This window comes from Symphodus melops (genome assembly GCF_947650265.1).
Source record: "Symphodus melops genome assembly, chromosome: 4".
Lineage (NCBI taxonomy): Eukaryota > Metazoa > Chordata > Actinopteri > Labriformes > Labridae > Symphodus > Symphodus melops.
Window position 1 is genome coordinate 6,978,996 of NC_136694.1, and position 26,552 is coordinate 7,005,547.

Here is a 26,552-nt window from a genome sequence, read left to right on the forward strand (position 1 = left end):
AACTTCTCTTCGGGAACTAAAAGGTTCAGGGACTTCTCTTCATAGAACTAAATGGTTCAGGGACTTCTCTTCATAGAATTAAAAGGTTCAGGGACTTCTCTTCCAAGAACTAAAAGGTTCAGGGACTTCTCTTCATAGACCTAAAATGTTCATGGACTTCTCTTCGGGAAATAAAAGGTTCAGGGACGTCTCTTTAATGAACTAAAAGGTTCAGGAACTTCTCTTCAGGAACTCAAAGGCTCAGGGACTTCTCTTCAGGAACTGAAAGGTTCAGGGACTTCGCTTCATAGAACTAAAAGGTTCAGAGACTTCTCTTCAGGAACTAAAAGGTTCAGGAACTTCTCTTCATGGAACTAAAAGGTTCATGGACTTCTCTTCAGGAACTGAAAGGTTCAGGGACTTCGCTTCATAGAACTAAAAGGTTCAGGGACGTCTCTTTAAAGAACTAAAAGGTTCAGGGACTTCTCGTCATAGAACTAAAAGATTCAGGGACGTCTCTTTAAAGAACTAAAAGGTTCGGGAACTTCTCTTCAGGAACTAAAAGGTTCAGGAACTTCTCTTCGGGAACTAAAAGGTTCAGGGACTTCTCTTCATAGAACTAAAAGGTTCAGGCACTTCTCTTCCTAGAAGTAAAAGGTTCAGGGACTTCTCTTCATAGAACTAAAAGGTTCAGGGACTTCTCTTCATAGAACGAAAAGGTTCATGGACTTCTCTTCAGGAACTAAAAGGTTCATGGACTTCTCTTCAGGAACTAAAAGGTTCAGGGACTTTTCTTCAGGAACAAAAAGGTTCAGGAACTTCTCTTCAGGAACTAAAAGGCTCAGGGACTTCTCTTCAGGAACTGAAAGGTTCAGGGACTTCGCTTCATAGAACTAAAAGCTTCAGAGACTTCTCTTCAGGAACTAAAATGTTCAGGAACTTCTCTTCATAGAACTAAAAGGTTCAGGGACGTCTCTTTAAAGAACTAAAAGCTTCAGGAACTTCTCTTCGGGAACTAAAAGGTTCAGGGACTAATCTTCATAGAACTCAAAGGTTCAGGGACTTCGCTTCATAGAACTAAAAGGTTCAGGGACTTATCTTCAAAGAACTAAAAGGTTCAGGGACTTCTCTTCAGGAAATAAAAGGTTCAGGGACTTCTCTTCATAGAACTGAAAGGTTCAGGGACGTCTCTTTAAAGAACTAAAAGGTTCAGGAAATTCTCTTCAGGAACTAAAAGGTTCAGGGACTTCTCTTCATAGAATTAAAAGGTTCAGGGACTTCTCTTCCAAGAACTAAAAGGTTCAGGGACTTCTCTTCATAGACCTAAAATGTTCATGGACTTCTCTTCGGGAAATAAAAGGTTCAGGGACGTCTCTTTAATGAACTAAAAGGTTCAGGAACTTCTCTTCAGGAACTCAAAGGCTCAGGGACTTCTCTTCAGGAACTGAAAGGTTCAGGGACTTCGCTTCATAGAACTAAAAGGTTCAGAGACTTCTCTTCAGGAACTAAAAGGTTCAGGAACTTCTCTTCATGGAACTAAAAGGTTCATGGACTTCTCTTCAGGAACTGAAAGGTTCAGGGACTTCGCTTCATAGAACTAAAAGGTTCAGGGACGTCTCTTTAAAGAACTAAAAGGTTCAGGGACTTCTCGTCATAGAACTAAAAGATTCAGGGACGTCTCTTTAAAGAACTAAAAGGTTCGGGAACTTCTCTTCAGGAACTAAAAGGTTCAGGAACTTCTCTTCGGGAACTAAAAGGTTCAGGGACTTCTCTTCATAGAACTAAAAGGTTCAGGCACTTCTCTTCCTAGAAGTAAAAGGTTCAGGGACTTCTCTTCATAGAACTAAAAGGTTCAGGGACTTCTCTTCATAGAACGAAAAGGTTCATGGACTTCTCTTCAGGAACTAAAAGGTTCATGGACTTCTCTTCAGGAACTAAAAGGTTCAGGGACTTTTCTTCAGGAACAAAAAGGTTCAGGAACTTCTCTTCAGGAACTAAAAGGCTCAGGGACTTCTCTTCAGGAACTGAAAGGTTCAGGGACTTCGCTTCATAGAACTAAAAGCTTCAGAGACTTCTCTTCAGGAACTAAAATGTTCAGGAACTTCTCTTCATAGAACTAAAAGGTTCAGGGACGTCTCTTTAAAGAACTAAAAGCTTCAGGAACTTCTCTTCGGGAACTAAAAGGTTCAGGGACTAATCTTCATAGAACTCAAAGGTTCAGGGACTTCGCTTCATAGAACTAAAAGGTTCAGGGACTTATCTTCAAAGAACTAAAAGGTTCAGGGACTTCTCTTCAGGAACTAAACTGTTCAGGGACTTCTCTTCAAAGAACTAAAAGGTTCAGGGACTTCTCTTCAGGAACTAAAAGGTTCAGGGACTTCTCTTTATAGAACTAAAAGGTTCAGGGACTTCTCTTCATAGAACGAAAAGGCTCAGGGACTTCTATTCATAGAACTAAAAGGTTCAGGGACTTCTCTTCAAAGAACTCAAAGGTTCAGGGACTTCTCTTCATACAACTAAAAGGTTCAGGGATTGCTCTTTAAAGATCTAAAAGGTTCAGGGACTTCTCTTCATAGAACTAAAAGGTTCAGGGACTTCCCTTCAGGAACTAAAAGGTTCAGGGACTTCTCTTTATTGAACTAAATGGTTCAGGGACTTCTCTTCATAGAACGAAAAGGCTCAGGGACTTCTCTTCATAGAACTAAAAGGTTCAGGGACTTCTCTTCAAAGAACTCAAAGGTTCAGGGACTTCTCTTCATAGAACTAAAAGGTTCAGGGACTTCTCTTCTCAGAACTAAAAGGTTCAGGGACTTCTCTTCAAAGAACTAAAAGGTTCAGGGACTTCTCTTCAGGAACTAAAAGGCTCAGGGACTACTCTTCAGGAAATAAAAGGTTCAGGGACTTCTCTTCATAGAACTGAAAGGTTCAGGGACGTCTCTTTAAAGAACTAAAAGGTTCAGGAAATTCTCTTCAGGAACTAAAAGGTTCAGGGACTTCTCTTCATCGAACTAAAAGGTTCAAGGACTTCTCTTCCAAGAACTAAAAGGTTCAGGGACTTCTCTTCATAGACCTAAAAGGTTCATGGACTTCTCTTCCAAGAACTAAAAGGTTCAGGGACTTCTCTTCATAGAAGTAAAAGGTTCAGGGACTTCTCTTCCAAGAACTAAAAGGTTCAGGGACTTCTCTTCATAGACCTAAAAGGTTCATGGACTTCTCTTTAGGAACTAAAAGGTTCAGGAACTTCTCTTCAGGAACTAAAAGGTTCAGGAACTTCTCTTCAGGAACTAAAAGGTTCAGGGACTTCTCTTCATCGAACTAAAAGGTTCAGGGACTTCTCTTCATAGAATTAAAAGGTTCAAGGACTTCTCTTCCAAGAACTAAAAGGTTCAGGGACTTCTCTTCAGGAACTAAAAGGTTCAGAAACTTCTCTTCAGGAAATAAAAGGTTCAGGGACTTCTCTTCATCGAAATAAAAGGTTCAGGGACTTCTCTTCTTAGAATTAAAAGGTTCAAGGACTTCTCTTCCAAGAACTAAAAGGTTCAGGGACTTCTCTTCATAGAAGTAAAAGGTTCAGGGACTTCTCTTCCAAGAACTAAAAGGTTCAGGGACTTCTCTTCATAGACCTAAAAGGTTCATGGACTTCTCTTCAGGAACTCAAAGGTTCAGGGACTTCTCTTCAGGAACTAAAAGGTTCAGGAACTTCTCTTCGGGAACTAAAAGGTTCAGGGACGTCTCTTCAAAGAACTAAAAGGTTCAGAAACTTCTCTTCAGGAACTAAAAGGTTCAGGGACTTCTCTTCAGGAATTAAAAGGTTCAGGAACTTCTCTTCAGGAACTAAAAGGTTCAGGAACTTCTCTTCGTCGAACTAAAAGGTTCAGGGACTTCTCTTCATAGAATTAAAAGGTTCAAGGACTTCTCTTCCAAGAACTAAAAGGTTCAGGGACTTCTCTTCATGGAATTAAAAGGTTCAAGGAATTCTCTTCAAAGAAGTAAAAGGTTCAGTGACTTCTCTTCATAGAAGTAAAAGGTTCAAGGACTTCTCTTCATAGACCTAAAAGGTTCAGGGACTTCTCTTCATAGACCTAAAATGTTCATGGACTTCTCTTCAGGAACTAAAAGGTTCAGGGACTTCTCTTCGGGAAATAAAAGGTTCAGGGACGTCTCTTTAATGAACTAAAAGGTTCAGGAACTTCTCTTCAGGAACTCAAAGGCTCAGGGACTTCTCTTCAGGAACTGAAAGGTTCAGGGATTTCGCTTCATAGAACTAAAAGGTTCAGAGACTTCTCTTCAGGAACTAAAATGTTCAGGAACTTCTCTTCATGGAACTAAAAGGTTCAGGGACTTCTCTTCAGGAACTAAAAGGTTCAGGGACTTCTCTTCATAGAACTAAAAGGTTCAGGGACGTCTCTTTAAAAAACTAAAAGGTTCAGGAACTTCTCTTCTAAGAACTGAAAGGTTCAGGGACTTCGCTTCATAGAACTAAAAGGTTCAGGAACTTCTCTTCAGGAACTAAAAGGTTCAGGGACGTCTCTTTAAAGAACTAAAAGGTTCAGGAACTTCTCTTCTCAGAACTAAAAGGTTCAGGAACTTCTCTTCATAGAACTAAAAGCTTCAGGAACTTCTCTTCAGGAACTAAAAGTTTCAGGGACTTCTCTTCAGGAACTGAAAGGTTCAGGGACTTCGCTTCATAGAACTAAAAGGTTCAGGGACGTCTCTTTAAAGAACTAAAAGGTTCAGGGACTTCTCGTCATAGAACTAAAAGATTCAGGGACGTCTCTTTAAAGAACTAAAAGGATCGGGAACTTCTCTTCAGGAACTAAAAGGTTCAGGAACTTCTCTTCGGGAACTAAAAGGTTCAGGGACTTCTCTTCATAGAACTAAATGGTTCAGGGACTTCTCTTCATAGAATTAAAAGGTTCAGGGACTTCTCTTCCAAGAACTAAAAGGTTCAGGGACTTCTCTTCATAGACCTAAAATGTTCATGGACTTCTCTTCAGGAACTAAAAGGTTCAGGGACTTCTCTTCAGGAAATAAAAGGTTCAGGGACGTCTCTTTAATGAACTAAAAGGTTCAGGAACTTCTCTTCAGGAACTCAAAGGCTCAGGGACTTCTCTTCAGGAACTAAAAGGTTCAGGAACTTCTCTTCATGGAACTAAAAGGTTCATGGACTTCTCTTCATGAACTGAAAGGTTCAGGGACTTCGCTTCATAGAACTAAAAGGTTCAGGGACGTCTCTTTAAAGAACTAAAAGGTTCAGGGATTTCTCGTCATAGAACTAAAAGATTCAGGGACGTCTCTTTAAAGAACTAAAAGGTTCGGGAACTTCTCTTCAGGAACTAAAAGGTTCAGGAACTTCTCTTCGGGAACTAAAAGGTTCAGGGACTTCTCTTCATAGAACTAAAAGGTTCAGGGACTTCTCTTCCTAGAAGTAAAAGGTTCAGGGACTTCTCTTCATAGAACTAAAAGGTTCAGGGACTTCTCTTCATAGAACGAAAAGGTTCATGGACTTCTCTTCAGGAACTAAAAGGTTCATGGACTTCTCTTCAGGAACTAAAAGGTTCAGGAACTTCTCTTCGGGAACTAAAAGGTTCAGGGACTTCTCTTCATAGAACTAAATGGTTCAGGGACTTCTCTTCATAGAATTAAAAGGTTCAGGGACTTCTCTTCCAAGAACTAAAAGGTTCAGGGACTTCTCTTCATAGACCTAAAATGTTCATGGACTTCTCTTCAGGAACTAAAAGGTTCAGGGACTTCTCTTCGGGAAATAAAATGTTCATGGACTTCTCTTCAGGAACTAAAAGGTTCAGGAACTTCTCTTCATGGAACTAAAAGGTTCATGGACTTCTCTTCAGGAACTGAAAGGTTCAGGGACTTCGCTTCATAGAACTAAAAGGTTCAGGGACGTCTCTTTAAAGAACTAAAAGGTTCAGGGACTTCTCGTCATAGAACTAAAAGATTCAGGGACGTCTCTTTAAAGAACTAAAAGGTTCGGGAACTTCTCTTCAGGAACTAAAAGGTTCAGGAACTTCTCTTCGGGAACTAAAAGGTTCAGGGACTTCTCTTCATAGAACTAAAAGGTTCAGGCACTTCTCTTCCTAGAAGTAAAAGGTTCAGGGACTTCTCTTCATAGAACTAAAAGGTTCAGGGACTTCTCTTCATAGAACGAAAAGGTTCATGGACTTCTCTTCAGGAACTAAAAGGTTCATGGACTTCTCTTCAGGAACTAAAAGGTTCAGGGACTTTTCTTCAGGAACAAAAAGGTTCAGGAACTTCTCTTCAGGAACTAAAAGGCTCAGGGACTTCTCTTCAGGAACTGAAAGGTTCAGGGACTTCGCTTCATAGAACTAAAAGCTTCAGAGACTTCTCTTCAGGAACTAAAAGGTTCAGGAACTTCTCTTCATGGAACTAAAAGGTTCATGGACTTCTCTTCAGGAACTAAAAGGTTCAGGGACTTCTCTTCATAGAACTAAAAGGTTCAGGGACGTCTCTTTAAAAAACTAAAAGGTTCAGGAACTTCTCTTCTAAGAACTAAAAGGTTCAGGGACTTCTCTTCAGGAACTAAAAGGCTCAGGGACTACTCTTCAGTAACTAAAAGGTTCAGGGACTTCTCTTCATAGAACTAAAAGGTCCAGGAACTTCTCTTCAGGAACTAAAAGGTTCAGGGACGTCTCTTTAAAGGACTAAAAGGTTCAGGAACTTCTCTTCTCAGAACTAAAAGGTTCAGGAACTTCTCTTCATAGAACTAAAAGCTTCAGGAACTTCTCTTCAGGAACTAAAAGGTTCAGGGACTTCTCTTCAGGAACTGAAAGGTTCAGGGACTTCGCTTCATAGAACTAAAAGGTTCAGGGACGTCTTTTTAAAGAACTAAAAGGTTCAGGGACTTCTCGTCATAGAACTAAAAGATTCAGGGACGTCTCTTTAAAGAACTAAAAGGTTCTGGAACTTCTCTTCAGGAACTAAAAGGTTCAGGAACTTCTCTTCGGGAACTAAAAGGTTCAGGGACTTCTCTTCATAGAACTAAATGGTTCAGGGACTTCTCTTCATAGAATTAAAAGGTTCAGGGACTTCTCTTCCAAGAACTAAAAGGTTCAGGGACTTCTCTTCATAGACCTAAAATGTTCATGGACTTCTCTTCGGGAAATAAAAGGTTCAGGGACGTCTCTTTAATGAACTAAAAGGTTCAGGAACTTCTCTTCAGGAACTCAAAGGCTCAGGGACTTCTCTTCAGGAACTGAAAGGTTCAGGGACTTCGCTTCATAGAACTAAAAGGTTCAGAGACTTCTCTTCAGGAACTAAAAGGTTCAGGAACTTCTCTTCATGGAACTAAAAGGTTCATGGACTTCTCTTCAGGAACTGAAAGGTTCAGGGACTTCGCTTCATAGAACTAAAAGGTTCAGGGACGTCTCTTTAAAGAACTAAAAGGTTCAGGGACTTCTCGTCATAGAACTAAAAGATTCAGGGACGTCTCTTTAAAGAACTAAAAGGTTCGGGAACTTCTCTTCAGGAACTAAAAGGTTCAGGAACTTCTCTTCGGGAACTAAAAGGTTCAGGGACTTCTCTTCATAGAACTAAAAGGTTCAGGCACTTCTCTTCCTAGAAGTAAAAGGTTCAGGGACTTCTCTTCATAGAACTAAAAGGTTCAGGGACTTCTCTTCATAGAACGAAAAGGTTCATGGACTTCTCTTCAGGAACTAAAAGGTTCATGGACTTCTCTTCAGGAACTAAAAGGTTCAGGGACTTTTCTTCAGGAACAAAAAGGTTCAGGAACTTCTCTTCAGGAACTAAAAGGCTCAGGGACTTCTCTTCAGGAACTGAAAGGTTCAGGGACTTCGCTTCATAGAACTAAAAGCTTCAGAGACTTCTCTTCAGGAACTAAAATGTTCAGGAACTTCTCTTCATAGAACTAAAAGGTTCAGGGACGTCTCTTTAAAGAACTAAAAGCTTCAGGAACTTCTCTTCGGGAACTAAAAGGTTCAGGGACTTCTCTTCATAGAACTCAAAGGTTCAGGGACTTCGCTTCATAGAACTAAAAGGTTCAGGGACTTATCTTCAAAGAACTAAAAGGTTCAGGGACTTCTCTTCAGGAACTAAAAGGTTCAGGGACTTCTCTTTATAGAACTAAAAGGTTCAGGGACTTCTCTTCATAGAACGAAAAGGCTCAGGGACTTCTATTCATAGAACTAAAAGGTTCAGGGACTTCTCTTCAAAGAACTCAAAGGTTCAGGGACTTCTCTTCATACAACTAAAAGGTTCAGGGATTGCTCTTTAAAGATCTAAAAGGTTCAGGGACTTCTCTTCATAGAACTAAAAGGTTCAGGGACTTCCCTTCAGGAACTAAAAGGTTCAGGGACTTCTCTTTATTGAACTAAATGGTTCAGGGACTTCTCTTCATAGAACGAAAAGGCTCAGGGACTTCTCTTCATAGAACTAAAAGGTTCAGGGACTTCTCTTCAAAGAACTCAAAGGTTCAGGGACTTCTCTTCATACAACTAAAAGGTTCAGGGACTTCTCTTCTCAGAACTAAAAGGTTCAGGGACTTCTCTTCAAAGAACTAAAAGGTTCAGGGACTTCTCTTCAGGAACTAAAAGGCTCAGGGACTACTCTTCAGGAAATAAAAGGTTCAGGGACTTCTCTTCATAGAACTGAAAGGTTCAGGGACGTCTCTTTAAAGAACTAAAAGGTTCAGGAAATTCTCTTCAGGAACTAAAAGGTTCAGGGACTTCTCTTCATCGAACTAAAAGGTTCAAGGACTTCTCTTCCAAGAACTAAAAGGTTCAGGGACTTCTCTTCATAGACCTAAAAGGTTCATGGACTTCTCTTCCAAGAACTAAAAGGTTCAGGGACTTCTCTTCATAGAAGTAAAAGGTTCAGGGACTTCTCTTCCAAGAACTAAAAGGTTCAGGGACTTCTCTTCATAGACCTAAAAGGTTCATGGACTTCTCTTCAGGAACTAAAAGGTTCAGGAACTTCTCTTCAGGAACTAAAAGGTTCAGGAACTTCTCTTCAGGAACTAAAAGGTTCAGGGACTTCTCTTCATCGAACTAAAAGGTTCAGGGACTTCTCTTCATAGAATTAAAAGGTTCAAGGACTTCTCTTCCAAGAACTAAAAGGTTCAGGGACTTCTCTTCAGGAACTAAAAGGTTCAGAAACTTCTCTTCAGGAAATAAAAGGTTCAGGGACTTCTCTTCATCGAAATAAAAGGTTCAGGGACTTCTCTTCTTAGAATTAAAAGGTTCAAGGACTTCTCTTCCAAGAACTAAAAGGTTCAGGGACTTCTCTTCATAGAAGTAAAAGGTTCAGGGACTTCTCTTCCAAGAACTAAAAGGTTCAGGGACTTCTCTTCATAGACCTAAAAGGTTCATGGACTTCTCTTCAGGAACTCAAAGGTTCAGGGACTTCTCTTCAGGAACTAAAAGGTTCAGGAACTTCTCTTCGGGAACTAAAAGGTTCAGGGACGTCTCTTTAAAGAACTAAAAGGTTCAGGAACTTCTCTTCAGGAACTAAAAGGTTCAGGGACTTCTCTTTAGGAATTAAAAGGTTCAGGAACTTCTCTTCAGGAACTAAAAGGTTCAGGAACTTCTCTTCATCGAACTAAAAGGTTCAGGGACTTCTCTTCATAGAATTAAAAGGTTCAAGGACTTCTCTTCCAAGAACTAAAAGGTTCAGGGACTTCTCTTCATGGAATTAAAAGGTTCAAGGAATTCTCTTCAAAGAAGTAAAAGGTTCAGGGACTTCTCTTTATAAAAGTAAAAGGTTCAGGGACTTCTCTTCATAGACCTAAAAGGTTCAGGGACTTCTCTTCATAGACCTAAAATGTTCATGGACTTCTCTTCAGGAACTAAAAGGTTCAGGGACTTCTCTTCGGGAAATAAAAGGTTCAGGGACGTCTCTTTAATGAACTAAAAGGTTCAGGAACTTCTCTTCAGGAACTCAAAGGCTCAGGGACTTCTCTTCAGGAACTGAAAGGTTCAGGGATTTCGCTTCATAGAACTAAAAGGTTCAGAGACTTCTCTTCAGGAACTAAAAGGTTCAGGAACTTCTCTTCATGGAACTAAAAGGTTCAGGGACTTCTCTTCAGGAACTAAAAGGTTCAGGGACTTCTCTTCATAGAACTAAAAGGTTCAGGGACTTCCCTTCAGGAACTAAAAGGTTCAGGGACTTCTCTTTATTGAACTAAATGGTTCAGGGACTTCTCTTCATAGAACGAAAAGGCTCAGGGACTTCTCTTCATAGAACTAAAAGGTTCAGGGACTTCTCTTCAAAGAACTCAAAGGTTCAGGGACTTCTCTTCATACAACTAAAAGGTTCAGGGACTTCTCTTCTCAGAACTAAAAGGTTCAGGGACTTCTCTTCAAAGAACTAAAAGGTTCAGGGACTTCTCTTCAGGAACTAAAAGGCTCAGGGACTACTCTTCAGGAAATAAAAGGTTCAGGGACTTCTCTTCATAGAACTGAAAGGTTCAGGGACGTCTCTTTAAAGAACTAAAAGGTTCAGGAAATTCTCTTCAGGAACTAAAAGGTTCAGGGACTTCTCTTCATCGAACTAAAAGGTTCAAGGACTTCTCTTCCAAGAACTAAAAGGTTCAGGGACTTCTCTTCATAGACCTAAAAGGTTCATGGACTTCTCTTCCAAGAACTAAAAGGTTCAGGGACTTCTCTTCATAGAAGTAAAAGGTTCAGGGACTTCTCTTCCAAGAACTAAAAGGTTCAGGGACTTCTCTTCATAGACCTAAAAGGTTCATGGACTTCTCTTCAGGAACTAAAAGGTTCAGGAACTTCTCTTCAGGAACTAAAAGGTTCAGGAACTTCTCTTCAGGAACTAAAAGGTTCAGGGACTTCTCTTCATCGAACTAAAAGGTTCAGGGACTTCTCTTCATAGAATTAAAAGGTTCAAGGACTTCTCTTCCAAGAACTAAAAGGTTCAGGGACTTCTCTTCAGGAACTAAAAGGTTCAGAAACTTCTCTTCAGGAAATAAAAGGTTCAGGGACTTCTCTTCATCGAAATAAAAGGTTCAGGGACTTCTCTTCTTAGAATTAAAAGGTTCAAGGACTTCTCTTCCAAGAACTAAAAGGTTCAGGGACTTCTCTTCATAGAAGTAAAAGGTTCAGGGACTTCTCTTCCAAGAACTAAAAGGTTCAGGGACTTCTCTTCATAGACCTAAAAGGTTCATGGACTTCTCTTCAGGAACTCAAAGGTTCAGGGACTTCTCTTCAGGAACTAAAAGGTTCAGGAACTTCTCTTCGGGAACTAAAAGGTTCAGGGACGTCTCTTTAAAGAACTAAAAGGTTCAGGAACTTCTCTTCAGGAACTAAAAGGTTCAGGGACTTCTCTTTAGGAATTAAAAGGTTCAGGAACTTCTCTTCAGGAACTAAAAGGTTCAGGAACTTCTCTTCATCGAACTAAAAGGTTCAGGGACTTCTCTTCATAGAATTAAAAGGTTCAAGGACTTCTCTTCCAAGAACTAAAAGGTTCAGGGACTTCTCTTCATGGAATTAAAAGGTTCAAGGAATTCTCTTCAAAGAAGTAAAAGGTTCAGGGACTTCTCTTTATAAAAGTAAAAGGTTCAGGGACTTCTCTTCATAGACCTAAAAGGTTCAGGGACTTCTCTTCATAGACCTAAAATGTTCATGGACTTCTCTTCAGGAACTAAAAGGTTCAGGGACTTCTCTTCGGGAAATAAAAGGTTCAGGGACGTCTCTTTAATGAACTAAAAGGTTCAGGAACTTCTCTTCAGGAACTCAAAGGCTCAGGGACTTCTCTTCAGGAACTGAAAGGTTCAGGGATTTCGCTTCATAGAACTAAAAGGTTCAGAGACTTCTCTTCAGGAACTAAAAGGTTCAGGAACTTCTCTTCATGGAACTAAAAGGTTCAGGGACTTCTCTTCAGGAACTAAAAGGTTCAGGGACTTCTCTTCATAGAACTAAAAGGTTCAGGGACTTCCCTTCAGGAACTAAAAGGTTCAGGGACTTCTCTTTATTGAACTAAATGGTTCAGGGACTTCTCTTCATAGAACGAAAAGGCTCAGGGACTTCTCTTCATAGAACTAAAAGGTTCAGGGACTTCTCTTCAAAGAACTCAAAGGTTCAGGGACTTCTCTTCATACAACTAAAAGGTTCAGGGACTTCTCTTCTCAGAACTAAAAGGTTCAGGGACTTCTCTTCAAAGAACTAAAAGGTTCAGGGACTTCTCTTCAGGAACTAAAAGGCTCAGGGACTACTCTTCAGGAAATAAAAGGTTCAGGGACTTCTCTTCATAGAACTGAAAGGTTCAGGGACGTCTCTTTAAAGAACTAAAAGGTTCAGGAAATTCTCTTCAGGAACTAAAAGGTTCAGGGACTTCTCTTCATCGAACTAAAAGGTTCAAGGACTTCTCTTCCAAGAACTAAAAGGTTCAGGGACTTCTCTTCATAGACCTAAAAGGTTCATGGACTTCTCTTCCAAGAACTAAAAGGTTCAGGGACTTCTCTTCATAGAAGTAAAAGGTTCAGGGACTTCTCTTCCAAGAACTAAAAGGTTCAGGGACTTCTCTTCATAGACCTAAAAGGTTCATGGACTTCTCTTTAGGAACTAAAAGGTTCAGGAACTTCTCTTCAGGAACTAAAAGGTTCAGGAACTTCTCTTCAGGAACTAAAAGGTTCAGGGACTTCTCTTCATCGAACTAAAAGGTTCAGGGACTTCTCTTCATAGAATTAAAAGGTTCAAGGACTTCTCTTCCAAGAACTAAAAGGTTCAGGGACTTCTCTTCAGGAACTAAAAGGTTCAGAAACTTCTCTTCAGGAAATAAAAGGTTCAGGGACTTCTCTTCATCGAAATAAAAGGTTCAGGGACTTCTCTTCTTAGAATTAAAAGGTTCAAGGACTTCTCTTCCAAGAACTAAAAGGTTCAGGGACTTCTCTTCATAGAAGTAAAAGGTTCAGGGACTTCTCTTCCAAGAACTAAAAGGTTCAGGGACTTCTCTTCATAGACCTAAAAGGTTCATGGACTTCTCTTCAGGAACTCAAAGGTTCAGGGACTTCTCTTCAGGAACTAAAAGGTTCAGGAACTTCTCTTCGGGAACTAAAAGGTTCAGGGACGTCTCTTCAAAGAACTAAAAGGTTCAGAAACTTCTCTTCAGGAACTAAAAGGTTCAGGGACTTCTCTTCAGGAATTAAAAGGTTCAGGAACTTCTCTTCAGGAACTAAAAGGTTCAGGAACTTCTCTTCGTCGAACTAAAAGGTTCAGGGACTTCTCTTCATAGAATTAAAAGGTTCAAGGACTTCTCTTCCAAGAACTAAAAGGTTCAGGGACTTCTCTTCATGGAATTAAAAGGTTCAAGGAATTCTCTTCAAAGAAGTAAAAGGTTCAGTGACTTCTCTTCATAGAAGTAAAAGGTTCAAGGACTTCTCTTCATAGACCTAAAAGGTTCAGGGACTTCTCTTCATAGACCTAAAATGTTCATGGACTTCTCTTCAGGAACTAAAAGGTTCAGGGACTTCTCTTCGGGAAATAAAAGGTTCAGGGACGTCTCTTTAATGAACTAAAAGGTTCAGGAACTTCTCTTCAGGAACTCAAAGGCTCAGGGACTTCTCTTCAGGAACTGAAAGGTTCAGGGATTTCGCTTCATAGAACTAAAAGGTTCAGAGACTTCTCTTCAGGAACTAAAATGTTCAGGAACTTCTCTTCATGGAACTAAAAGGTTCAGGGACTTCTCTTCAGGAACTAAAAGGTTCAGGGACTTCTCTTCATAGAACTAAAAGGTTCAGGGACGTCTCTTTAAAAAACTAAAAGGTTCAGGAACTTCTCTTCTAAGAACTGAAAGGTTCAGGGACTTCGCTTCATAGAACTAAAAGGTTCAGGAACTTCTCTTCAGGAACTAAAAGGTTCAGGGACGTCTCTTTAAAGAACTAAAAGGTTCAGGAACTTCTCTTCTCAGAACTAAAAGGTTCAGGAACTTCTCTTCATAGAACTAAAAGCTTCAGGAACTTCTCTTCAGGAACTAAAAGTTTCAGGGACTTCTCTTCAGGAACTGAAAGGTTCAGGGACTTCGCTTCATAGAACTAAAAGGTTCAGGGACGTCTCTTTAAAGAACTAAAAGGTTCAGGGACTTCTCGTCATAGAACTAAAAGATTCAGGGACGTCTCTTTAAAGAACTAAAAGGATCGGGAACTTCTCTTCAGGAACTAAAAGGTTCAGGAACTTCTCTTCGGGAACTAAAAGGTTCAGGGACTTCTCTTCATAGAACTAAATGGTTCAGGGACTTCTCTTCATAGAATTAAAAGGTTCAGGGACTTCTCTTCCAAGAACTAAAAGGTTCAGGGACTTCTCTTCATAGACCTAAAATGTTCATGGACTTCTCTTCAGGAACTAAAAGGTTCAGGGACTTCTCTTCAGGAAATAAAAGGTTCAGGGACGTCTCTTTAATGAACTAAAAGGTTCAGGAACTTCTCTTCAGGAACTCAAAGGCTCAGGGACTTCTCTTCAGGAACTAAAAGGTTCAGGAACTTCTCTTCATGGAACTAAAAGGTTCATGGACTTCTCTTCATGAACTGAAAGGTTCAGGGACTTCGCTTCATAGAACTAAAAGGTTCAGGGACGTCTCTTTAAAGAACTAAAAGGTTCAGGGATTTCTCGTCATAGAACTAAAAGATTCAGGGACGTCTCTTTAAAGAACTAAAAGGTTCGGGAACTTCTCTTCAGGAACTAAAAGGTTCAGGAACTTCTCTTCGGGAACTAAAAGGTTCAGGGACTTCTCTTCATAGAACTAAAAGGTTCAGGGACTTCTCTTCCTAGAAGTAAAAGGTTCAGGGACTTCTCTTCATAGAACTAAAAGGTTCAGGGACTTCTCTTCATAGAACGAAAAGGTTCATGGACTTCTCTTCAGGAACTAAAAGGTTCATGGACTTCTCTTCAGGAACTAAAAGGTTCAGGAACTTCTCTTCGGGAACTAAAAGGTTCAGGGACTTCTCTTCATAGAACTAAATGGTTCAGGGACTTCTCTTCATAGAATTAAAAGGTTCAGGGACTTCTCTTCCAAGAACTAAAAGGTTCAGGGACTTCTCTTCATAGACCTAAAATGTTCATGGACTTCTCTTCAGGAACTAAAAGGTTCAGGGACTTCTCTTCGGGAAATAAAATGTTCATGGACTTCTCTTCAGGAACTAAAAGGTTCAGGAACTTCTCTTCATGGAACTAAAAGGTTCATGGACTTCTCTTCAGGAACTGAAAGGTTCAGGGACTTCGCTTCATAGAACTAAAAGGTTCAGGGACGTCTCTTTAAAGAACTAAAAGGTTCAGGGACTTCTCGTCATAGAACTAAAAGATTCAGGGACGTCTCTTTAAAGAACTAAAAGGTTCGGGAACTTCTCTTCAGGAACTAAAAGGTTCAGGAACTTCTCTTCGGGAACTAAAAGGTTCAGGGACTTCTCTTCATAGAACTAAAAGGTTCAGGCACTTCTCTTCCTAGAAGTAAAAGGTTCAGGGACTTCTCTTCATAGAACTAAAAGGTTCAGGGACTTCTCTTCATAGAACGAAAAGGTTCATGGACTTCTCTTCAGGAACTAAAAGGTTCATGGACTTCTCTTCAGGAACTAAAAGGTTCAGGGACTTTTCTTCAGGAACAAAAAGGTTCAGGAACTTCTCTTCAGGAACTAAAAGGCTCAGGGACTTCTCTTCAGGAACTGAAAGGTTCAGGGACTTCGCTTCATAGAACTAAAAGCTTCAGAGACTTCTCTTCAGGAACTAAAAGGTTCAGGAACTTCTCTTCATGGAACTAAAAGGTTCATGGACTTCTCTTCAGGAACTAAAAGGTTCAGGGACTTCTCTTCATAGAACTAAAAGGTTCAGGGACGTCTCTTTAAAAAACTAAAAGGTTCAGGAACTTCTCTTCTAAGAACTAAAAGGTTCAGGGACTTCTCTTCAGGAACTAAAAGGCTCAGGGACTACTCTTCAGTAACTAAAAGGTTCAGGGACTTCTCTTCATAGAACTAAAAGGTCCAGGAACTTCTCTTCAGGAACTAAAAGGTTCAGGGACGTCTCTTTAAAGGACTAAAAGGTTCAGGAACTTCTCTTCTCAGAACTAAAAGGTTCAGGAACTTCTCTTCATAGAACTAAAAGCTTCAGGAACTTCTCTTCAGGAACTAAAAGGTTCAGGGACTTCTCTTCAGGAACTGAAAGGTTCAGGGACTTCGCTTCATAGAACTAAAAGGTTCAGGGACGTCTTTTTAAAGAACTAAAAGGTTCAGGGACTTCTCGTCATAGAACTAAAAGATTCAGGGACGTCTCTTTAAAGAACTAAAAGGTTCTGGAACTTCTCTTCAGGAACTAAAAGGTTCAGGAACTTCTCTTCGGGAACTAAAAGGTTCAGGGACTTCTCTTCATAGAACTAAATGGTTCAGGGACTTCTCTTCATAGAATTAAAAGGTTCAGGGACTTCTCTTCCAAGAACTAAAAGGTTCAGGGACTTCTCTTCATAGACCTAAAATGTTCATGGACTTCTCTTCGGGAAATAAAAGGTTCAGGGACGTCTCTTTAATGAACTAAAAGGTTCAGGAACTTCTCTTCAGGAACTCAAAGGCTCAGGGACTTCTCTTCAGGAACTGAAAGGTTCAGGGACTTCGCTTCATAGAACTAAAAGGTTCAGAGACTTCTCTTCAGGAACTAAAAGGTTCAGGAACTTCTCTTCATGGAACTAAAAGGTTCATGGACTTCTCTTCAGGAACTGAAAGGTTCAGGGACTTCGCTTCATAGAACTAAAAGGTTCAGGGACGTCTCTTTAAAGAACTAAAAGGTTCAGGGACTTCTCGTCATAGAACTAAAAGATTCAGGGACGTCTCTTTAAAGAACTAAAAGGTTCGGGAACTTCTCTTCAGGAACTAAAAGGTTCAGGAACTTCTCTTCGGGAACTAAAAGGTTCAGGGACTTCTCTTCATAGAACTAAAAGGTTCAGGCACTTCTCTTCCTAGAAGTAAAAGGTTCAGGGACTTCTCTTCATAGAACTAAAAGGTTCAGGGACTTCTCTTCATAGAACGAAAAGGTTCATGGACTTCTCTTCAGGAACTAAAAGGTTCATGGACTTCTCTTCAGGAACTAAAAGGTTCAGGGACTTTTCTTCAGGAACAAAAAGGTTCAGGAACTTCTCTTCAGGAACTAAAAGGCTCAGGGACTTCTCTTCAGGAACTGAAAGGTTCAGGGACTTCGCTTCATAGAACTAAAAGCTTCAGAGACTTCTCTTCAGGAACTAAAATGTTCAGGAACTTCTCTTCATAGAACTAAAAGGTTCAGGGACGTCTCTTTAAAGAACTAAAAGCTTCAGGAACTTCTCTTCGGGAACTAAAAGGTTCAGGGACTTCTCTTCATAGAACTCAAAGGTTCAGGGACTTCGCTTCATAGAACTAAAAGGTTCAGGGACTTATCTTCAAAGAACTAAAAGGTTCAGGGACTTCTCTTCAGGAACTAAAAGGTTCAGGGACTTCTCTTTATAGAACTAAAAGGTTCAGGGACTTCTCTTCATAGAACGAAAAGGCTCAGGGACTTCTATTCATAGAACTAAAAGGTTCAGGGACTTCTCTTCAAAGAACTCAAAGGTTCAGGGACTTCTCTTCATACAACTAAAAGGTTCAGGGATTGCTCTTTAAAGATCTAAAAGGTTCAGGGACTTCTCTTCATAGAACTAAAAGGTTCAGGGACTTCCCTTCAGGAACTAAAAGGTTCAGGGACTTCTCTTTATTGAACTAAATGGTTCAGGGACTTCTCTTCATAGAACGAAAAGGCTCAGGGACTTCTCTTCATAGAACTAAAAGGTTCAGGGACTTCTCTTCAAAGAACTCAAAGGTTCAGGGACTTCTCTTCATACAACTAAAAGGTTCAGGGACTTCTCTTCTCAGAACTAAAAGGTTCAGGGACTTCTCTTCAAAGAACTAAAAGGTTCAGGGACTTCTCTTCAGGAACTAAAAGGCTCAGGGACTACTCTTCAGGAAATAAAAGGTTCAGGGACTTCTCTTCATAGAACTGAAAGGTTCAGGGACGTCTCTTTAAAGAACTAAAAGGTTCAGGAAATTCTCTTCAGGAACTAAAAGGTTCAGGGACTTCTCTTCATCGAACTAAAAGGTTCAAGGACTTCTCTTCCAAGAACTAAAAGGTTCAGGGACTTCTCTTCATAGACCTAAAAGGTTCATGGACTTCTCTTCCAAGAACTAAAAGGTTCAGGGACTTCTCTTCATAGAAGTAAAAGGTTCAGGGACTTCTCTTCCAAGAACTAAAAGGTTCAGGGACTTCTCTTCATAGACCTAAAAGGTTCATGGACTTCTCTTCAGGAACTAAAAGGTTCAGGAACTTCTCTTCAGGAACTAAAAGGTTCAGGAACTTCTCTTCAGGAACTAAAAGGTTCAGGGACTTCTCTTCATCGAACTAAAAGGTTCAGGGACTTCTCTTCATAGAATTAAAAGGTTCAAGGACTTCTCTTCCAAGAACTAAAAGGTTCAGGGACTTCTCTTCAGGAACTAAAAGGTTCAGAAACTTCTCTTCAGGAAATAAAAGGTTCAGGGACTTCTCTTCATCGAAATAAAAGGTTCAGGGACTTCTCTTCTTAGAATTAAAAGGTTCAAGGACTTCTCTTCCAAGAACTAAAAGGTTCAGGGACTTCTCTTCATAGAAGTAAAAGGTTCAGGGACTTCTCTTCCAAGAACTAAAAGGTTCAGGGACTTCTCTTCATAGACCTAAAAGGTTCATGGACTTCTCTTCAGGAACTCAAAGGTTCAGGGACTTCTCTTCAGGAACTAAAAGGTTCAGGAACTTCTCTTCGGGAACTAAAAGGTTCAGGGACGTCTCTTTAAAGAACTAAAAGGTTCAGGAACTTCTCTTCAGGAACTAAAAGGTTCAGGGACTTCTCTTTAGGAATTAAAAGGTTCAGGAACTTCTCTTCAGGAACTAAAAGGTTCAGGAACTTCTCTTCATCGAACTAAAAGGTTCAGGGACTTCTCTTCATAGAATTAAAAGGTTCAAGGACTTCTCTTCCAAGAACTAAAAGGTTCAGGGACTTCTCTTCATGGAATTAAAAGGTTCAAGGAATTCTCTTCAAAGAAGTAAAAGGTTCAGGGACTTCTCTTTATAAAAGTAAAAGGTTCAGGGACTTCTCTTCATAGACCTAAAAGGTTCAGGGACTTCTCTTCATAGACCTAAAATGTTCATGGACTTCTCTTCAGGAACTAAAAGGTTCAGGGACTTCTCTTCGGGAAATAAAAGGTTCAGGGACGTCTCTTTAATGAACTAAAAGGTTCAGGAACTTCTCTTCAGGAACTCAAAGGCTCAGGGACTTCTCTTCAGGAACTGAAAGGTTCAGGGATTTCGCTTCATAGAACTAAAAGGTTCAGAGACTTCTCTTCAGGAACTAAAAGGTTCAGGAACTTCTCTTCATGGAACTAAAAGGTTCAGGGACTTCTCTTCAGGAACTAAAAGGTTCAGGGACTTCTCTTCATAGAACTAAAAGGTTCAGGGACTTCCCTTCAGGAACTAAAAGGTTCAGGGACTTCTCTTTATTGAACTAAATGGTTCAGGGACTTCTCTTCATAGAACGAAAAGGCTCAGGGACTTCTCTTCATAGAACTAAAAGGTTCAGGGACTTCTCTTCAAAGAACTCAAAGGTTCAGGGACTTCTCTTCATACAACTAAAAGGTTCAGGGACTTCTCTTCTCAGAACTAAAAGGTTCAGGGACTTCTCTTCAAAGAACTAAAAGGTTCAGGGACTTCTCTTCAGGAACTAAAAGGCTCAGGGACTACTCTTCAGGAAATAAAAGGTTCAGGGACTTCTCTTCATAGAACTGAAAGGTTCAGGGACGTCTCTTTAAAGAACTAAAAGGTTCAGGAAATTCTCTTCAGGAACTAAAAGGTTCAGGGACTTCTCTTCATCGAACTAAAAGGTTCAAGGACTTCTCTTCCAAGAACTAAAAGGTTCAGGGACTTCTCTTCATAGACCTAAAAGGTTCATGGACTTCTCTTCCAAGAACTAAAAGGTTCAGGGACTTCTCTTCATAGAAGTAAAAGGTTCAGGGACTTCTCTTCCAAGAACTAAAAGGTTCAGGGACTTCTCTTCATAGACCTAAAAGGTTCATGGACTTCTCTTCAGGAACTAAAAGGTTCAGGAACTTCTCTTCAGGAACTAAAAGGTTCAGGAACTTCTCTTCAGGAACTAAAAGGTTCAGGGACTTCTCTTCATCGAACTAAAAGGTTCAGGGACTTCTCTTCATAGAATTAAAAGGTTCAAGGACTTCTCTTCCAAGAACTAAAAGGTTCAGGGACTTCTCTTCAGGAACTAAAAGGTTCAGAAACTTCTCTTCAGGAAATAAAAGGTTCAGGGACTTCTCTTCATCGAAATAAAAGGTTCAGGGACTTCTCTTCTTAGAATTAAAAGGTTCAAGGACTTCTCTTCCAAGAACTAAAAGGTTCAGGGACTTCTCTTCATAGAAGTAAAAGGTTCAGGGACTTCTCTTCCAAGAACTAAAAGGTTCAGGGACTTCTCTTCATAGACCTAAAAGGTTCATGGACTTCTCTTCAGGAACTCAAAGGTTCAGGGACTTCTCTTCAGGAACTAAAAGGTTCAGGAACTTCTCTTCGGGAACTAAAAGGTTCAGGGACGTCTCTTTAAAGAACTAAAAGGTTCAGGAACTTCTCTTCAGGAACTAAAAGGTTCAGGGACTTCTCTTTAGGAATTAAAAGGTTCAGGAACTTCTCTTCAGGAACTAAAAGGTTCAGGAACTTCTCTTCATCGAACTAAAAGGTTCAGGGACTTCTCTTCATAGAATTAAAAGGTTCAAGGACTTCTCTTCCAAGAACTAAAAGGTTCAGGGACTTCTCTTCATGGAATTAAAAGGTTCAAGGAATTCTCTTCAAAGAAGTAAAAGGTTCAGGGACTTCTCTTTATAAAAGTAAAAGGTTCAGGGACTTCTCTTCATAGACCTAAAAGGTTCAGGGACTTCTCTTCATAGACCTAAAATGTTCATGGACTTCTCTTCAGGAACTAAAAGGTTCAGGGACTTCTCTTCGGGAAATAAAAGGTTCAGGGACGTCTCTTTAATGAACTAAAAGGTTCAGGAACTTCTCTTCAGGAACTCAAAGGCTCAGGGACTTCTCTTCAGGAACTGAAAGGTTCAGGGATTTCGCTTCATAGAACTAAAAGGTTCAGAGACTTCTCTTCAGGAACTAAAAGGTTCAGGAACTTCTCTTCATGGAACTAAAAGGTTCAGGGACTTCTCTTCAGGAACTAAAAGGTTCAGGGACTTCTCTTCATAGAACTAAAAGGTTCAGGGACTTCCCTTCAGGAACTAAAAGGTTCAGGGACTTCTCTTTATTGAACTAAATGGTTCAGGGACTTCTCTTCATAGAACGAAAAGGCTCAGGGACTTCTCTTCATAGAACTAAAAGGTTCAGGGACTTCTCTTCAAAGAACTCAAAGGTTCAGGGACTTCTCTTCATACAACTAAAAGGTTCAGGGACTTCTCTTCTCAGAACTAAAAGGTTCAGGGACTTCTCTTCAAAGAACTAAAAGGTTCAGGGACTTCTCTTCAGGAACTAAAAGGCTCAGGGACTACTCTTCAGGAAATAAAAGGTTCAGGGACTTCTCTTCATAGAACTGAAAGGTTCAGGGACGTCTCTTTAAAGAACTAAAAGGTTCAGGAAATTCTCTTCAGGAACTAAAAGGTTCAGGGACTTCTCTTCATCGAACTAAAAGGTTCAAGGACTTCTCTTCCAAGAACTAAAAGGTTCAGGGACTTCTCTTCATAGACCTAAAAGGTTCATGGACTTCTCTTCCAAGAACTAAAAGGTTCAGGGACTTCTCTTCATAGAAGTAAAAGGTTCAGGGACTTCTCTTCCAAGAACTAAAAGGTTCAGGGACTTCTCTTCATAGACCTAAAAGGTTCATGGACTTCTCTTCAGGAACTAAAAGGTTCAGGAACTTCTCTTCAGGAACTAAAAGGTTCAGGAACTTCTCTTCAGGAACTAAAAGGTTCAGGGACTTCTCTTCATCGAACTAAAAGGTTCAGGGACTTCTCTTCATAGAATTAAAAGGTTCAAGGACTTCTCTTCCAAGAACTAAAAGGTTCAGGGACTTCTCTTCAGGAACTAAAAGGTTCAGAAACTTCTCTTCAGGAAATAAAAGGTTCAGGGACTTCTCTTCATCGAAATAAAAGGTTCAGGGACTTCTCTTCTTAGAATTAAAAGGTTCAAGGACTTCTCTTCCAAGAACTAAAAGGTTCAGGGACTTCTCTTCATAGAAGTAAAAGGTTCAGGGACTTCTCTTCCAAGAACTAAAAGGTTCAGGGACTTCTCTTCATAGACCTAAAAGGTTCATGGACTTCTCTTCAGGAACTCAAAGGTTCAGGGACTTCTCTTCAGGAACTAAAAGGTTCAGGAACTTCTCTTCGGGAACTAAAAGGTTCAGGGACGTCTCTTTAAAGAACTAAAAGGTTCAGGAACTTCTCTTCAGGAACTAAAAGGTTCAGGGACTTCTCTTTAGGAATTAAAAGGTTCAGGAACTTCTCTTCAGGAACTAAAAGGTTCAGGAACTTCTCTTCATCGAACTAAAAGGTTCAGGGACTTCTCTTCATAGAATTAAAAGGTTCAAGGACTTCTCTTCCAAGAACTAAAAGGTTCAGGGACTTCTCTTCATGGAATTAAAAGGTTCAAGGAATTCTCTTCAAAGAAGTAAAAGGTTCAGGGACTTCTCTTTATAAAAGTAAAAGGTTCAGGGACTTCTCTTCATAGACCTAAAAGGTTCAGGGACTTCTCTTCATAGACCTAAAATGTTCATGGACTTCTCTTCAGGAACTAAAAGGTTCAGGGACTTCTCTTCGGGAAATAAAAGGTTCAGGGACGTCTCTTTAATGAACTAAAAGGTTCAGGAACTTCTCTTCAGGAACTCAAAGGCTCAGGGACTTCTCTTCAGGAACTGAAAGGTTCAGGGATTTCGCTTCATAGAACTAAAAGGTTCAGAGACTTCTCTTCAGGAACTAAAAGGTTCAGGAACTTCTCTTCATGGAACTAAAAGGTTCAGGGACTTCTCTTCAGGAACTAAAAGGTTCAGGGACTTCTCTTCATAGAACTAAAAGGTTCAGGGACGTCTCTTTAAAAAACTAAAAGGTTCAGGAACTTCTCTTCTAAGAACTGAAAGGTTCAGGGACTTCGTTTCATAGAACTAAAAGGTTCAGGAACTTCTCTTCAGGAACTAAAAGGTTCAGGGACGTCTCTTTAAAGAACTAAAAGGTTCAGGAACTTCTCTTCTCAGAACTAAAAGGTTCAGGAACTTCTCTTCATAGAACTAAAAGCTTCAGGAACTTCTCTTCAGGAACTAAAAGTTTCAGGGACTTCTCTTCAGGAACTGAAAGGTTCAGGGACTTCGCTTCATAGAACTAAAAGGTTCAGGGACGTCTCTTTAAAGAACTAAAAGGTTCAGGGACTTCTCGTCATAGAACTAAAAGATTCAGGGACGTCTCTTTAAAGAACTAAAAGGATCGGGAACTTCTCTTCAGGAACTAAAAGGTTCAGGAACTTCTCTTCGGGAACTAAAAGGTTCAGGGACTTCTCTTCATAGAACTAAATGGTTCAGGGACTTCTCTTCATAGAATTAAAAGGTTCAGGGACTTCTCTTCCAAGAACTAAAAGGTTCAGGGACTTCTCTTCATAGACCTAAAATGTTCATGGACTTCTCTTCAGGAACTAAAAGGTTCAGGGACTTCTCTTCAGGAAATAAAAGGTTCAGGGACGTCTCTTTAATGAACCAAAAGGTTCAGGAACTTCTCTTCAGGAACTCAAAGGCTCAGGGACTTCTCTTCAGGAACTAAAAGGTTCAGGAACTTCTCTTCATGGAACTAAAAGGTTCATGGACTTCTCTTCATGAACTGAAAGGTTCAGGGACTTCGCTTCATAGAACTAAAAGGTTCAGGGACGTCTCTTTAAAGAACTAAAAGGTTCAGGGATTTCTCGTCATAGAACTAAAAGATTCAGGGACGTCTCTTGAAAGAACTAAAAGGTTCGGGAACTTCTCTTCAGGAACTAAAAGGTTCAGGAACTTCTCTTCGGGAACTAAAAGGTTCAGGGACTTCTCTTCATAGAACTAAAAGGTTCAGGGACTTCTCTTCCTAGAAGTAAAAGGTTCAGGGACTTCTCTTCATAGAACTAAAAGGTTCAGGGACTTCTCTTCATAGAACGAAAAGGTTCATGGACTTCTCTTCCAAGAACTAAAAGGTTCAGGGACTTCTCTTCATAGAACGAAAAGGTTCATGGACTTCTCTTCAGGAACTAAAAGGTTCATGGACTTCTCTTCAGGAACTAAAAGGTTCATGGACTTCTCTTCAGGAACTAAAAGGTTCATGGACTTCTCTTCAGGAACTAAAAGGTTCAGGGACTTCTCTTCAGGAACTGAAAGGTTCAGGGACTTCGCTTCATAGAACTAAAAGCTTCAGAGACTTCTCTTCAGGAACTCAAAGGTTCAGGGACTTCGCTTCATAGAACTAAAAGGTTCAGGGACTTATCTTCAAAGAACTAAAAGGTTCAGGGACTTCTCTTCAGGAACTAAACTGTTCAGGGACTTCTCTTCAAAGAACTAAAAGGTTCAGGGACTTCTCTTCAGGAACTAAAAGGTTCAGGGACTTCTCTTTATAGAACTAAAAGGTTCAGGGACTTCTCTTCATAGAACGAAAAGGCTCAGGGACTTCTCTTCATAGAACTAAAAGGTTCAGGGACTTCTCTTGAAAGAACTCAAAGGTTCAGGGACTTCTCTTCATAAAACTAAAAGGTTCAGGGACTGCTCTTTAAAGAACTAAAAGGTTCAGGATCTTCTCTTCAGGAACTAAAAGGTTCAGGGACTTCTCTTCATAGAACTAAAAGGTTCAGGGACTTCTCTTCAGGAAATGAAAGGTTCAGGGACTCCTTGTCAATGAACTAAAAGGTTCAGGGACTTCTCTTGAGGAACTAAAAGGTTCAGGGACTTCTCTTCAGAGAACTAAAAGGCTCCGGGACTTCTCCTTAAAGATCTAAAAGGTTCAGGGACTCCTCTTCATTTAAATAAAAAGTTCATTTACGTCTCTTCATAGAAGTAAAAGGTTCAGGGACTTCTCTTCTCAGAACTAAAAGGTTCAGGGACTTCTCTTCATAGAACGAAAAGGCTCAGGGACTTCTCTTCATAGAACTAAAAGGTTCAGGGACTTCTCTTCAGGAACTAAAATGTTCAGGGACTTCTCTTCAAAGAACTAAAAGGTTCAGGGACTTCCCTTCAGGAACTAACAGGTTCAGGGACTTCTCTTCATACAACTAAAAGGTTCAGGGACGTCTCTTTAAAGAACTATAAGGTTCAGGAACTTCTCTTCAGGAACTAAAAGGTTCAGGGACTTGTCTTCATAGAACTAAAAGGTTCAGGGACTTTTCTTCATAGAATTAAAAGGTTCAGGGACTTATCTTCATCGAACTAATATGTTCAGGGACTTCTCTTCAGGAACTAAAAGGTTCAGGGACTTCTCTTCTCAGAACTAAAAGGTTCAGGGACTTCTCTTCAAAGAACTAAAATGTTCTGGGACTTCTCTTCAGGAACTAAAAGGCTCAGGGACTACTCTTCAGGAACTAAAAGGTTCAGGGACTTCTCGTCATAGAACTAAAAGATTCAGGGACGTCTCTTTAAAGAACTAAAATGTTCGGGAACTTCTCTTCAGGAACTAAAAGGTTCAGGAACTTCTCTTCGGGAACTAAAAGATTCAGGGACTTCTCTTCATAGAACTAAAAGGTTCAGGGACTTCTCTTCCTAGAAGTAAAAGGTTCAGGGACTTCTCTTCATAGACCTAAAAGGTTCATGGACTTCTCTTCAGGAACTAAAATGTTCATGGACTTCTCTTCAGGAACTAAAAGGTTCAGGGACTTATCTTCAGGAACTAAAAGGTTCAGGAACTTCTCTTCATAGAACTCAAAGTTTCAGGGACTTCTCTTCATAGAACTAAAAGGTTCAGGGACTTCTCTTCAAAGAACTAAAAGGTTCAGGGACTTCTCTTCAGGAACTAAAAGGCTCAGGGACTTCCTTCAGGAACTGAAAGGTTCAGGGACTTCGCTTCATAGAACTAAAAGCTTCAGAGACTTCTCTTCAGGAACTAAAAGGTTCAGGAACTTCTCTTCATAGAACGAAAAGGTTCAGGGACGTCTCTTTAAAGAACTAAAAGCTTCAGGAACTTCTCTTCAGGAACTAAAAGGTTCAGGAACTTCTCTTCGGGAATTAAAAGGTTCAGGGACTTCTCTTCATAGAACTCAAAGGTTCAGGGACTTCTCTTCATAGAACTAAAAGGTTCAGGGACTTATCTTCAAAGAACTAAAAGGTTCAGGGACTTCTCTTCATAGAACTAAAAGGTTCAGATACTTCTCTTCAGGAACTAAAAGGTTCAGGGACTTCCTTTCAGGAACTAAAAGGTTCAGGGACTTCTCTTTATAGAACTAAATGGTTCAGGGACTTCTCTTCATAGAACGAAAAGGCTCAGGGACTTCTCTTCATAGAACTAAAAGGTTCAGGGACTTCTCTTCAAAGAACTCAAAGGTTCAGGGACTTCTCTTCATACAACTAAAAGGTTC